This window comes from Acomys russatus, chromosome 15, assembly GCF_903995435.1.
Source record: "Acomys russatus chromosome 15, mAcoRus1.1, whole genome shotgun sequence".
NCBI classification, from domain to species: domain Eukaryota; kingdom Metazoa; phylum Chordata; class Mammalia; order Rodentia; family Muridae; genus Acomys; species Acomys russatus.
This window is the reverse complement of record NC_067151.1, coordinates 52,063,231-52,078,644: the sequence shown is the minus strand read 5'-3', so window position 1 is coordinate 52,078,644 and position 15,414 is coordinate 52,063,231. Positions and strand designations below refer to the sequence as shown.

Below are 15,414 nucleotides of genomic sequence, written 5' to 3'. Positions count from 1 at the left end.
TGGCAAGAATTCTGGAGTTCTGAATATTGTTTCTACCATTTACTTTAGAATATGGACAATCATTTTGACATAACACGTTGAAAGTGGCCAACCAAATTACGACAGATAATCTATTTAAAGTCTTAAAGTAGAAATATAGAAAAAAAAATGAAATGAAGGAGCTACATTATCTACGGTACGAGAGGCCAGAAGTCTTAGTTCACAGCAGGCTGCCTCATGCTGGGCTCATTTTTGACCTTGTCTCCTCTTCCAAGCATCTTAAAATGTGGATCAGGGCAAGCATTAATTCATCTGTACTCTCACCCTCATCATTGTGTGTACAGTTTTATGGTTGAAGCCTGTGTCTGCCCCGTCACTCTGGAGACATCTGTCTTTATTGAACATCTATTATTTGAGTAAGAAATAGTGCGTGTTGTTGATATAACCCATATATCAAACTAAAGATCTTCACATTCTAACTCACCACCTTTGCATTTCAATCACTTGCCTCTTGTGTGCCAAGGAGAGGAAACGCCAGCCACGTATAGACGTATAGAGCAGAGAGAATGGGTGCTGAGTGCCAGCTTGTAAAACAGCAGAAGGACAGCTGCTCCGACTCATGGATGAGATGCTGGAAGAAGGCATGTATAGGATGCCAGAAACAATATTGGGCTTAGTAACCTACTTGCCTCTCTTCTCAAGAGGTGGACTTCATCTTGCTGGGGGAAAAAAGACATTCTGGCTTTCTCCCTCTCTCTCCCATTGAGCTTTGTGGCACAAAGTTAAACACAAATATCAAAAGAAATGCTTCATTTCAAAGACATTTTATATATAATGGGCCAAATGAGTAATTCTTGCCTGGATTGGTTAAATAACAAAAACACAGAGTTTAGCGTAAACTAGTCCATTAATTATTACTAAAATCATCTCGAATCAAGGCATGTAAAATAACCATGAAAAGTATCTCTGCTCTTTAGGAAACAGGTTTCTGTCTAATCTTTGGATCAATTAATTTTTTCTCTTCCACATATCTCATTAGACTTAAGAATTAGATGAACAAATTAGCAGACCAGCTTTGGAGGTCACTGTATTTTGAAGGTTGAAAAAGAGTTTACTTTAAAAATCTCCGACTCTTAGATGCAGCGAGACCACTTCCCTCAGTGTTGACTCAGGTGGTTTTGCGTTTGGTTTTGAATTTATTGTTGTTCTAAGGAGGTAGCTAACTACTGCTTCTCTGAATCTCAGCAAAGCTGGTTGTCTAGAAGGCGTGGCACTAGCATCCTTGTGCTTAGTGAGATACTGTGGGTTTAATGGCCAGATGGGACATTTTTGTGGCAGTGGCCAGGAAAACAAGATCACAGTGGTGAAACGTCAAAGCAGCATGCATCATTGAAATGCTGTTCTGGAACAGAGAAACAAATAAACAGAAACCAGCAGTGTCAGTCAGCAAAGGAGGCTTTGCTTTCCAACCCCGTTTGACAGTGAGATGCTTGGCTTGTCTAAAGTGGAACAATTTCTGACAATATTATTTACAATTTGCCTTCTTAATTTTGTATTCATGCATATGAAATGTTGCATATCATAGGAAGTGAGGAATGTTTTATTATGTGCTTTTAACAGGAATCTTTAGGAGTCCACTTTTGGCCTGATAATACTAGTATAAAGGTGTGGTGAATTCAAAAGTTAATGTGAGCCTAGGCTTTTGGAACCATATAATGCTACAAAGACAATGTTCTTCTTAGCCTTTTCATTGTTTGGTGATAGCTTGATACTTTATAGATGTTAACTCTCCAGATTGTAGGTTGGTGTTTGGTCTGAAGTCATGCTTTCAAATCACCAAGGAACAGTGCCATCGACCTAGATGTATGACCTTTGATCCCTTTAATCTCTCATATCCCACATCCCATGTTTAGAGGGGGTGGGTCAACCCTTAACAAGAAAACAGAATTCAAACACTTCTTTGATCTTCTATTGACTGTGGTTTAGTTGTGTTTTCTACCACCTAGATATTAAAAGGGATCCCAAATTCTTTGATAAGCTTTGGCTCTCTCTGATCACCACCACCCTCAACTAAAGAGCACAGATCACCCAGATTTTGACTTCTCTTTAGTCTCTTCATTCGATCTCTCTCCCAGAGACATTAACAGAAAATAACTATTGTTTTTTAAAATTATCTGTATTACCTGTAGGCCCGGCTAGGCTAGCAATCAATCAAAACACTGACACTTGTTATATTTTAAAATAGCCTTGGTTAATCTATTAAGTAAAAAGTGGGTCAGAGACAGAAGACAGTGATTAGCATCAAAATACATCAGACCATCCCCCAACAAATCACTACAAGCATGGGTTTACCTGGAACATATTTTAGCTCTGGTTTGTTTTGTTTTGCTTTCTTTTTAAAAAACATTATAATTTATTCAAATGACATCCCGATTGCTATCCTCTCACTTGTATTTTCCCATCCCCCTTCCACCCTACTTCCCTCCCCTAGACCTCTGATAGAAGGGGACCTCTCCCCCACATATGACCACAGCCTATCAGGTCTCATCCAGATAGCCTGCTTCCCTCCCTCTGTGTATGAAACCAAACATACACTGTTAAGTGCGTTCACAACTCTCACTTAGCACTTTATTTTTTTCTACTGTATCAGCATTATTAATGATCTCTTTTTCCCATAGTGTTCTTTCACATATAAATCTATTCTTTTAATATAGTCGAGCCAGCTTCCCTTGGATTAGCATTTACATAATATACCTGTTTTCCTGTAAGAAGAAACATTCTTCTTGGCTATTTCAAGCAAGATGTTTATTCTAGTGTAGAGAAGTGTGAATAGGTTTAGTGAAAATGCAGAAAGCAATACTGAGGTTACTAGCTAGAGTTAGTAACTGGAGGAAACAGCATTGCCCCTTACCCCAGGAGAACAAAGGACATGAGGTACACAGGAGAGTACTGCAGGTGGTATACTATGGCACTAAGAAAGAGGGTGCCACTCCAACAACTAGAAATATCCCATGAGATTGTTGCTCAGCTCTTGAAAGATGCAGCTTCTCCAAGTTCCTAAGTGAACCCTGGAGGGCCGCATGAGGCTGGTTCAGAGAGGTGATTGACGTGGATAGATTGGTCTACCCAACATGGGCCATTGAGAATAACTACAGCAAGACAGGAAGTTATCCCTTCCTCCCCTCTCTGCTATCCTTATCAGAAATACTCACAGGATTTTATCTGCTAGTCTAAAAGTCTAGTTTGCCATGTCTAGCCTCAGGGCCACAAGAGCACACTATCAAACAGAATTTTGAGAACTCAGATCTAAAAGATAAATAACTAGATAAATGATAGGCAACGAAGGGACAAGTGATATATTTAGCATTAGGGCAAGCGTTCTGTATTGAGTTCTGAGAAACATGAAATAATTAAGACTTAGCCATTCCTCTGGTTCATTGGAAGGAAATGATGTTACCTGAGGAGTTTAGCACGGTAGTTACACTCCTGTCCTGGGGACACCTTCTAACTTCTGAATGAGCACATCAGTGTTTACTAAAGATGTTTCTTACCTTTTCATCTGTGGCTTTATTTTATTGCATCGATGCCTCACGCCATCAGTTCCCTTACGGGGAATAACTAGATTCACAGTGCTGTCCAGGATACGATCAATGATGTCAAAGGTCAGGATATACCCTGGGAGCCATTTTCCCTGTATCCACTGAATTCACTAGTTCCTAAATGTCAGTAAAGGGACAGAAATGATACATGCTACTTAGGTCAAAAGGAGGGTGAGAATTCGGTAGTTTCCAAGTTTGAGAAAGGTCACAGAAAATAATTTCTCATATGCTCAGTAACATTTGGGTAGGATTTGGCTATTTAAGAAGGCTGGCCTTTGAGATCAGACAGAATATGGGAATGAACGTCCAAGGGCTGAGATATGGGGGTTGGGTAAAAGGAATGGAGTTTAGATGATTTGGAAGCAGATGGAATGGGACACGTTGGGTGAGCATGTGTGTGCAAATGACGATCTTTAAGCTGCTTTTGCAAAAACTGAGTACATCTAGCTGATGCCATCTACAGCAGTTACTTACAGAGAGAGCTAGAAGTGAAGCCACAGGACACCTGGGAGAGGAAAGCATATGGTGAGGTGGGTCAGCTTCAAAAGGCACATGGAAATGTTGAAAAGTATAAGCTGTTCTATTTCATATCAATTTCTTTAAGAAACTTATTAATTCTTCACACTAGATGAATATGCCATATTTAAGAAGCAGTAGAACAATTTCTGTTGAGTGAAGGATACCACTTGACTTATTTTGGAAGTTGTTTCTTTGTGACGAGGAGCCAAACAGGGTGCATATCGTTGAGAAGTGTGATTATACAAATCCAAGATCAGAACAAACGTCCATTGATTGATCAGAACAAACAAGAGGGCAGAAAGCACAGAGTAGATGGTGCCGAGGCGAAAGGCACATTTTAAAGGTTAATGATCAGACGCAGATATCATTTTGCCTTGCTGTGGAATCAGGTGTTAATCAGATTAGGCACATTCAGTCAATTTTCCCTGGTCTCCTTCTCCTGCGTGGCTTTCTGGAGTTGGGGCTGTACTATTTTTGACCTTTTTAAGCAGTTCCATATAGTAAATGGAACCCAGGAACTCTTTTTTTTTTTTTTTACAATTTTTTATTAAATACTTTTTACATATACATTTATATTATTACACATATATACAATAAACTACCTACAGTGAGAAGGACCCTTGAACAGTCATAAATTATATATATATGTTACATTCATAGTGTTTTGGTTATTTGTATTTGGCAGCCTTGAAGAAAACATCTTTCCTATCTTGGTGAATTTCAAATTCTGAATGTAAATCAATATCTATTAAGACCGATTATCTCACACAGTACCAACAGTGTGAGATATAGTCAATATAGTATGTATGTGTATGTGAGGGAAGTGCTGGGATTCCAATGTGGAGCATTCTAAATGCTAATCCTTCAGTGGACCACTGAGTCTATATACCTGTGTCCCTAGGTCAAATTAATGTTTTTGCCATTTCCAATATAAAACTGATGTTTTCTATAGAAACTTCTCTCTAGGATCTGGACTCTGTCTAGGCTTTGGCTGAAGCAGAAGACAACCAGAGGATGACCCAAGACTACCAGTGAAGTCGTTATGGGAGGACCTACTTAATGATAAAAACAGCTAAAATTGGTGTGTCTACAGTCACTCCTGACCACACCTAAGGGAGCCAACACAAGTCCCTTTCACCTAGGTATTATCCCTGAAGAAGTACATTCTGTCAAGCAAGGTTTTTTTTTTTTTTTTTTTTTTTTTTTTAACCACTGCCTGCATTTTTATCTGGAACACTCATGGGGGTGAATGAATGACCTCCCTGGTGCTTGACTTAGGAGATAGAGGCTAGTGACATGCACCTTGCGGAAACCTGTGTCTGGTTTTAGCTCCTACAGTCACCTTGGAACCTGGAAATGCAGACTTGTTACTTTCAAGCAGTTACAGACTTCACAGCCGACCGTGTTATTTATATGAGATGACAAAACAGAGTTTTCAGGACTGAAACCTTTAATAAATTTATCAATTTACTGACTGTCTCGGACTAAATTCTCTACAGAGAGCAATGTTAGCAGTTCTCTTTTAGATAATTGGTTTGCATGAGGATCTATTTTGTGTATCAGTGTAGAGTAATTTATGTTTAGTGAAGGAGCTTGGCAAGGTGGGAGAGCGTGGGACTTTAAAACACACAGACAAAGGCTCAAATTTCAGTTCCACTCTGTCTGGGATGCATGGTCTGCAGAGAGATACAGAAGTGCCCTAAGAAAGATGCATTTCCTATTATAAAAGTGAGCATAATAAATACTCAACAGGTGTGCTGCTGTCAAACACAGTAAGCCACACAGCGTACTTATTGGCATATAGCAGACATTACAAAACAATTATCTGATACATTAGCTTTTTCCTCACTTCTGAGAACTTAGATGTACCCCTCAACTTTTTGATTGCTCTGAAATCATGGAAAATGGAAGTTGGCAACGTGAGCAGCCATCAATTTTCCACATTCTTTCCCTTTCATTTTTTTTTTTCTCAAACTCAAACTCTCTTCCTTAGAGAATTGAGCACTAGAGGCAAGCTATAGGAGTGCGATGAAATTTCACTGCAATTGAATTAATTCCATACACATCTTTCTTGCAACCTCTGTGCTGGGAGCCATGTAAATGATCAAAAAAGAAGCCCCTGCCCACTACCTCCATATAACAGCTCTGGGGTATACAACACAGGGACCACATCTTTGCACGGTTGCACAGAAAACAAGTTTCCTCGCAGCAGTCCGTGCACCGGCTGCTGTTAGGTTACAGGATTAAGTAATCTCATCAAGGCAGATTCTGAGACTAAGGATGACTTGGAGAGACTGCGTGAGCTGCCTGATCTAATACCGAAGACACGGGACATTTAGTCCACAATGTTAAATTACCGAAGTGTTAAAAGGTGCAAGGTAAATCATGTATTACTGTTTGGTGAGAACTTTTATCTATTGTAAGACAAGTCTTCAGTCTCCTTTTCCCCCCTATTCTTTACATGCAGAAAAGAGTCAGGTGGAGGAATAGGGCCTAATGTTATTAATGCAGAAAGGAAATAGATACCCTTGTATCAGAAAAGATGAATCACGAATTATTGAGTGAGGGAGTTGCAAAAGGAGCTGAAAAATGAAAAAGACACTGAAATCACTAAGATTAAAGCCGCAGGAGAGTGGGAAACCATTTTCACTAGAATAAATCATAGGTGGTACCTTTAAAAATAACCATGGCTATTAATTTCAAAGCAGAGACCTTTAAGTTCATTACTTAAATCATTGCCTGTTTCACCCATTTTCTTTCTTTTCTGACATTGCCACTGCATTCATTAAACGCACACCATAGTCACACAAAGGAGCTGTCAGTCATCACAACGTAGACATGCTGACATATAAGGACTCGAGCAAGAAAGATCAGAATTGAAGAAAGCAAATTGCTACCGGGCTTGGAAACTCTGGGATTGCCAGTCATCTCACTGAGAAAGTGAACTTATGTGGTTAGCATACAGGGTTCTGCTCCAGCATTAAACCACTTCTAAAGTGGACATGGGCTTACCAGACAGCAATGACCAGCAACACAATTACACAAAGGAAATGTGTGCACACGCCAACAACAGCAACAACAAAAACAACAACAACCAAATGCTCCAAACAGATTTAGAGTTGAAACAATCCTACTTTTTAAATTCCATTTCTGTCTTTTCATAGATTTGTGATCCTTGGCAGGTGATGAGTTTTCTTTGAGGTTCAATGCAATTTTCTGACTTTGTCAATGTTTACTTGTTAAATGAGGTGGAGCGTGGAGCACTTGGAAAATGTCAGGTGATCTATCTGAACAGCTCCTTATTTTCACACCCTAGGATCAGCACTGAGGAGGGGGCTGGCAAATATTGTAGACAGAAAATTGAATATACAACTCTTGAGCTGTGTGAGGATGGATCTCAGAAACATAATATATAAATAAGAATAACAACAGACATATAATATACATGTGCATGTGATTAGTAATAAGAACATCAGCAATATAAAAGACAAAACCTGATACGTGAAAGGAATCAATAACTTCTGCTTCCTGTTTTTCTCTGTCCATAAAAATGAAGGGAGATGGTATTAGATGGCCCTCAAGGACTCTTCTTAGCTCTTAAAATCACACAATTTAAAAGATTCTGATTCTTCTCATAAGAAAGTGGAGCTTTGTGTGAACTTTTATATATAAATGCTGAGTTTCAATAGCATATTCTGTCTGGCTGTACACCAAAGGGGATTCCATATGCTTTGAAAAACTGATCTTTATGTTTAAAAATAAAAACAACAACAACAAAACTCTCCTTAAAGCCAGAACTCAGGAAAAGTTGAAAGAAAATGAACAGAGTGATGTTATGTAGGAAACAACAACAACAACAACAACAAAAAACAGAGAATGCTCAAGCATGGGTAGAAAGATTGCGAGACAATTATAACAATGGGTGGACCCTGGAGAGAAATTCTTGAAAATTACAGGTGAACGCAGAAGGAAAGGAATATGGAGGACTGAGACTAAGACGGCCAGAGATCACATGGAGTATGAGAAATCAGAGAATAACGGCTAGAGAAAAACAGAAAGTGAGTCACAATATGAGCTGAGTTCTCTAACATAATATTGAAAATAACGAAAAGAGGAAGGGCAGGCAGGCACAGGAAAATAGTGCTTTTCCGAATGTGGGTTTCATGTGTGGGAGTTGACCATTCTTATTTATGCGGCTCTCCTGTGTAGGTTACACACCATGGCCTCTTCTCCTTGGAAGGTGACATCAGTATGATGGTCTAACCTCTTGCTTGTTTTGGGGCTGGACATGGAACCCACGACCTCTTGCATGCCAGACACATGCCCTGGCACTGAAATATGCTCCAGACCCTGCTTTACTTGTTTTTAACTTATATTAAGGCAGCCAGCAAAAGCCAGAAACCATGAAGAAAGGCTTTTTAGTGGAGTACTAATTAATTTAACTAAGAGGCAACAGTGAAGACTGCCTTTTTCATGTGGCCAAATTCAGGCACCATGGAGCAATGATGGCTTTTAGAGAGGAAAACATGCTATGAACACTGTTGTATTTGGTTCAGTATTTCAGAAGGTGTACACTGTTAGGGAGCATGCAGGTGGCTTTCAGGATAGCCCAGGCACATTAAAAATTTATCCCCCTGGGGAAATGTACAAATATTTATGATTATGGCTTTGTAAAAAAATTTAAACCAAACACATGTTAAATGATAACATTAAGTTATATTTCTAACCAAATAGTTTGGTGCTCTTTGCAGGGAAATTTTCTTTATAAAATATAGTTTTAATAGCAATAGCTACTCCTTTAAATTTGGAAAATAATTTCTTTAGTTATCTGCATCTTCCGGGTACCAACTGTTCCTTGGCATAATGAGACTTTATTCCTGCTTTCCTGTGGTTCTCTTTCCAGAATCCACTGCAGTTTAGTTTTAATATAGTCACTAGATTCTCCCAGCTCAGAGCCCAGGACAGGTAGTGGGAATCTGGAATGATGACAGCTGATCTGTACTTTGTCAATATTAGTTTGGCAGTATGTGGAGACCATGTTGGTGCCTGAAAACAGAGCGCTGAAGCCTGTACGGTCACACTGAAGAGCCTCATTTTTTTCTTTAGGAAAATTTAGGTCTTACTCCTTTCGGTTTAAAATCTCCAGTACTCCAGGTGATCTCAGCCTTGATTATTGCCATGATCCAGATGTATTGTGGGACCCCAGGAACCAAGCAAACATCTCTCACATCCTCCTCAATAGGCTTGTCTGGCAATTGGCTATGCCAGTACTGACTAGAGAAATCAGTATTATACAGCAGTTGGCATAAACATAAGAGAAACTGAGGGGAAGGGAAGACACGAGACAGGAAGGATGACAGAAGAGGAGTTAGAGGTGAAAAATCTGGGACTGTCTCAACTGTCAACCATCATTCCTCATCTTATCCGAATGGTTCTAATTTTTTCTTTGCCTAAAAGTAGTGGTGCCATGTATACAACCTCATGTAACTTAATTCGTTACATAGAAACAGCCCATATCTTCTTATAGATGGTATATGTTTGGAGAAACATTCTCAGGCTTTTCACCTCATCTGGCACACTGAAGGCACACCCAGTAAGTTTGAAGTAGTAGAACTTATACTGGCCCCACCTAGCCAAACTTCAGATCATCCCATTGTTGAGGCTAAAGTTATTATTTTTTAATTAATATAACAGAATTGTATAACTGATAAAGAAACACATTCAATATAAAATCTGAGTAGGAATCATATCCTGCCTTCTTCTGGAAAGAGATTAGTTTTGGGGGGGATTACGTTTGTACCTTTGTTTTCTTCAGTTGGGCACAGAAAGTTGTAAAGATAAATTTGTCAACGTGCAGTGAGCACATCCTCTGAAGCCCCCGTCACACTGATGGAGGAAACCATTCAGTTGCAGTCTTCCTTATCCAGCCTCCATCCTGAGGAGAAGAGCTGTCCTTTATCCCTTCTCTTCTACATTTGAGCTTGTATTTGTGTTTGAAAATTCTTTATAAGAAACAAACACATCTTGCTCTTTGTTAAAAAATAACAACAACAACAAAAAAGTCCATCATCATCTCCTTGTGTTTTTTAGGTTCAGAAGTTTTGCATTTTTCTAAAGAATACATTATGCTAACATTCTATTTTCTATTCACTTTGTCCTAGTTTTATTTTAAGCTCAAGAAACTCCACTTAATGATTACTATTGGAAGATTTGCTATACCCAGTTCCTATCAAATCTCTCCATAAGTATTTTCTCTTTTTTCTTTCTTTCCCTAAATCTCTGCTCCATCTTTATCTTTGAACATCTCATAGACAGGATAAATTTTGGGTAAAAGGTTTGTGGGTGATTTGGTGTCCCCCTCCCTACACAAACCCAGAATAGCTAAAAACAAGCTTGTACAATAAAAGAGTCTCTGGAGGTATCACCATCCCTGATGTCAAGCTGTACAACAGAGCAATAGTAATAAAAACTGCATGAAACTGGAATAGAAACAGACTGGTTGATCAACGGAATCAAATAAAAGACCCAGAAATAAACCCACACACCTACAGACACTTGATTTTTGATGAAGCCATAACCATACAATGGGGTGGGGAAAGCATCTTCAACAAATGGTGCTGGTCTAACTAGATGTCTGCATGTAGAAGAATGCAAATAGCACCATATTTATCACTCTGTTCAAAACTCAAGTGCAAGTGGATCTAAGACCTCAACATAAAACCGCATATACTAAATCTATTAGAAGAGAAAGTGGGGAAGATCCTTGAACTCACTGGCACAGGAGATAATTTCCTCAACAGAACATCAATAGATCAATAGCTTAGACACTGCAATCAACAATTAATAAATGGAACCATAACTTCTTTACTTATAGTTTTAAAACAATCTAAATATTTATATATATATATGTATTTTAGAGTATGACAGGCCATCACTTGTATACTATGTGTAATAAAAATCAAGATAATCAGCAATTCTATTTCCTTGAATATGTAACCATTGAGAACCTTTGTATACTGTCATTTTTTTTTTTAAATTGACTTGGTTACCATACTGTGCTGTAGCACAATATTTACCTGTATTTTGGTATCTATTATTTAACTTCTCCCTGTCTCTAGTCTATGACAATAATCCATTGTATAAACAGGACATATTCATTCATCCACTTATGAGCAAGCTGGTTGACTCCCTGTTCCTGGCTACTGTGAATAGTGCTGCCAGAGGATGAGTGTATGTTTGCATGTATCCCTTTGGTATGCTGATGTTTCCTTTCCAGATACATAACATAGTGAGATTGTCAGATCATGTTTCTAGTTTCTTTTGGGAGCACTTATGAGTCCAGGGCCTCAGGGAGCTGATAGAGGTTTTCAGAGGCTCCATGGAGGACAGTACCAAAGGCCCTGGGATTCTGAGTGTTAGCTATGATAGTAGGTCCTATTGAAGCAAGAAACAATGGTACTATACAGCACCCACAATACGGGAGCTGAGAGGCATGGAGATTTTTAGGCTTATTGAAATAAGGGCTGGGGTTTCTGGGGTGGGGGGTCTCTGGTAGAAGCAGAGTAACATCAACCCCCTTCTTGATCCTTCCATCAGGATAGTCAAGGCACTGGCTTTCAAGATGGCACCACCCTGTAAGAACAGATTCTCTAGGATGGGGTATGGGTGGCTTCCCAGAGCAAATTTCCTTTTTGAGCAAAGCATTTATATCAGCACAGGCAAAGCCTACGATTGTAACCTTCTTGTCCTCGGGAGCACCAGACTTCAGCAACCAGGGTGGTGGTCTCATCTGAGTTCCCTTGCTTACCTTTTACTGGAAGCATGGAGCCTCCCCTGGCCAGGGAAGTGACATTTGCTGTTATCCTATATGTCTCTGACATTAGGGTTCCATCACTCCTTTGTGGAGTTTCAGTTTTTTCCACAGATAACCAGCATGCAGGCATTAATTTGCTGCTTTGTTTCTCTAGTCTTCTCAGGCCTGTTTAGTCTCCTTTTGATGGACATTTCATTTGCACTGTTACAAGGTTATGCCAGTGCATCACTTATTAACCGTGTCATCTTACCCATCTCCTTCCTGTAGAATTGCTGTGAAATGCAAGGACTAAACATCAAGATCAATGTCTCTCAAAGATCCCTTTTTGTCTCTGAGACTCCAGCCAAGTGAAGGGGACAAAGAAAGCAGCTGAGAAAGGAAGACTGTGATAATAATAAATGCCAGTAGGCCACCACACTCTTTAATGACGGGGATGGGACAAGCTAGTGTTAGTTATCTGGAAATATGACTCCCTATACCCATTAAGGGAAAGTGTGTTCGATGTTGTTTATGAAAGACAAAGCAAGCTATGGTCAAATCACAGCTCTTGTAACCTAACCATTCATGTCCACCTCTGTGGGACACATACCTGCTAGTGGATTTGGCAAAGAAACGCTTAGTTCACCTGCCTGTGCTGGGTATGAGCAGCACCAAGGAGGTGACACTGTCCTCTCCTAGGGGAGGTATGTCTAGCTGGTACCAGTGGACACATTGGTGACATTGTCCGTCCAGGATAGCTCACTGTTCTCTCAGTTCACTCCCACTAAGTCTCCTCTGTAGCATCTATTCACCTTTTTGCGCTGTATTTTTACTCTTTCTTAAGACTCACAGCAGAATCTGGGAAGTCTTCAAGCAAAATGGTTATTGCATGACCTTTCTTGGCATTAACAACATGGCAAGCTGAAGTGCTTGTGTCCTGTGGGACCCTGGGCCTGGAACAGTAGTGCTTGCTGAGGGAGTGTGCAGAGCTTGGAGAGAGCACATAACAGGCTCCATACACATAGGGTTTACCTTCAGTGTGCCAAAAAGAAAAAGAAAATGTCAGAGCATATTTCTCCAAAAGTAAATGTGTAGGATGATACTAAATTAGGTTCAAACCACTCTTGAAGTCTTCTAAACTGACATTTTTTGACTCAAAAGCATGCTTTCCACGAAAGTCTTGGTATACATGTATTGCATACAGTTTCTGCATGAGAAAATTGGTAGTTCATTGTGTGTGTAGTGCCTGTTTGGGAAGTGCAGTAGAAAGCAAAGTTTTATTATCTTTTCAAATGATGTGAAGCCATATTTCTGCAAACAAAATCACAGAACGATGCAGTTCAGCTTCACTAGCTCTTTGAACAGTTCTGTGGTCACAGCATGTCCCAGTCTGCTCAAAATTGTTTCCTATTTTCGAAGATCAAAAATAATAATAGACTCAAATTAAGAAAAAAATAGTGCTGCATTTTAACATTCCTTGTTTCCCTGGAGATCTGCGGGTGCAGGAATCCTCATGTTCCCAACACACTTTTAGCCACATTTTTCCAAGTTGCTAGACTATTAGTTCTACCCAAACGTAAGACATTTTTTTTAATGTATTCTTGAAGAATGTATCTTACAAAGCTGTTCTCAATAATCATTTGTTATGTTAGCTAAACATTGATTATTACTGCTTTCGATCAAAGAAGAATGCATTAGTGAAATCTGACATCTAGATGTTGCAAATTTCTTGCATAAAAACAGCTGTTTATCACATAAATTAATAAAGTAACTCTAAGGGCAATGGCATAGGTTCATGATGGAGAGCTTGCCTAACATGTACTCCAAGCCTTACTTGCTTCTCCTTAAAAGGAAAGTTTAATTAAAGTAGAATAGTGACTATTAGAATGTAGGAATGTATGTATGTGCTTAGTTTGTTTTGAAGAGGCTGGATGCCACCAGCACCAACTGTATGAACACATACGTTCGTGTCACACTGAACTGTATTGATATATACAAGTAATGCATGCTAATAGCATCCATATTAAAAAGAATTTATGGCTGATCTGATTTAGAATAAAACAGTTTGTATTTATTTAAAATATGTAGAAACTTTTAGAACATGAAGCATATGATTGTTGTGGATGTAAGCAAGTTTGTACTTTGATCCCAAGTGTGGGATGTGAAACAGATTTGTGTGAGGGTGTGTTGTGTTTGTCCACTGAAAATAGACTTGTGAGAGAACATAAGTGGCTGGATTTTCTGGTCTTGGCATTGTTTCCTATTGTTTGGCTGTTCATCACTCTGCTTTGAGATGCTCCGAGAGAGAAACACTCCAGAGAACGCTTCATGAGGTTCTGGGTTCCTGTTGGGGCTCAGAATTTCAGTTCCTGCAATTGCAGTCACCTTTGCTGAATTGTTAATTTTCTGTTTAATGAGTCTGCTGCAATCCTATGGACTATGCCAGTGCAATCGCTCCAAAGAACTGAGTTTAAAAAGATCTACTTCTCCTGTTCCCATTAACCACTTTTCTCTCTATCTAGGGTAGGTGGATTGGAAGGGAGGTGTAAGCAGTAAAGAACCCCAAATAATGTAGGTTTGAAAAAGTTCAAAGCCTACATATAATAAACAAAAAATCATAAACATATGCATGCTTAGCAGAAAATATAAATGTCTATATAATGATACTCTTCAAGAAAGCTGAAAACAACAGAATTTCCTAATTAAAATGTGGGTTCCACCAGAAATTAAAAACAAAAGCAAAACACCAAGAACACTCCCCTCCAGGGGGCAATGAACAAAGAGACACCTAGTTGGTGGTATTATTCTTATATCAGTCAGGGGCAGAGCAGATGGCAGTCATTTGTTCATCCTAGCTTGATATCTGGCTTGTTTTATGTCTAGGACACATAAAAATCAAATCAAATCAAACTAAGGCAGCACAGCATGGGAGGAGGCAGACAGACAAAGACCTGCAGACCAACATGTCACCAACAGACCTGCTCCCTGGCACACTGACACAGAAGGATCATAGGCACCCCACTGCAGAAGAATGTCATCCAGGGGTCCTAGCAGGAGCCACCAAAATGTGCAGGTATGTGGCAGACAAATGGGAGAAAAAACCGAATGGAGTAGCTTGAGCATTATGAAGAGAGATGGAACTGGAGCCTTGAGGGTGGAGAGGAGTAGCCTCTTGGGACTTGCCAGTCCCATTACCTGGGACCATGGTGAGGTCCCAGCCCGAGATGGTGCTAAGAGCCGTATCTGGGTGCATGGAGCCATATAGGCCGCTGTCCATGTCTGTGGCTCATATTTCTATGAAAGAACCTGAGCCATGCTGCTATCTGTGACCATGCAGATGTCTAAGGGCTATACAGAACTGGCCTTGCCCTTCACTGCTTGCTGCATTTTGGAGACCTGACCCCACCTCTCAAGCTCAAGCATTTAGGAAAGCAAGCCGACCCTGCACGTCTTCCAGGGAGTACAGCATGCCCTGAGGTGTTCTGGGTGCTGAGGTGATGCCCTTCCCCATCATCCCTAGCCACC

General features: G+C 39.8%; 2 pseudogenes; one reads left to right on the top strand and one right to left on the bottom strand.

Moving 5' to 3' along the window:
* Positions 1-15,166, bottom strand: part of LOC127199042 (ferritin light chain 1-like) — a 53,161-nt pseudogene extending 37,995 nt beyond the window's left edge.
* Positions 14,648-14,781, top strand: LOC127199669 (uncharacterized; annotated as a pseudogene).
* Positions 15,167-15,414: the final 248 nt, after the last annotated feature.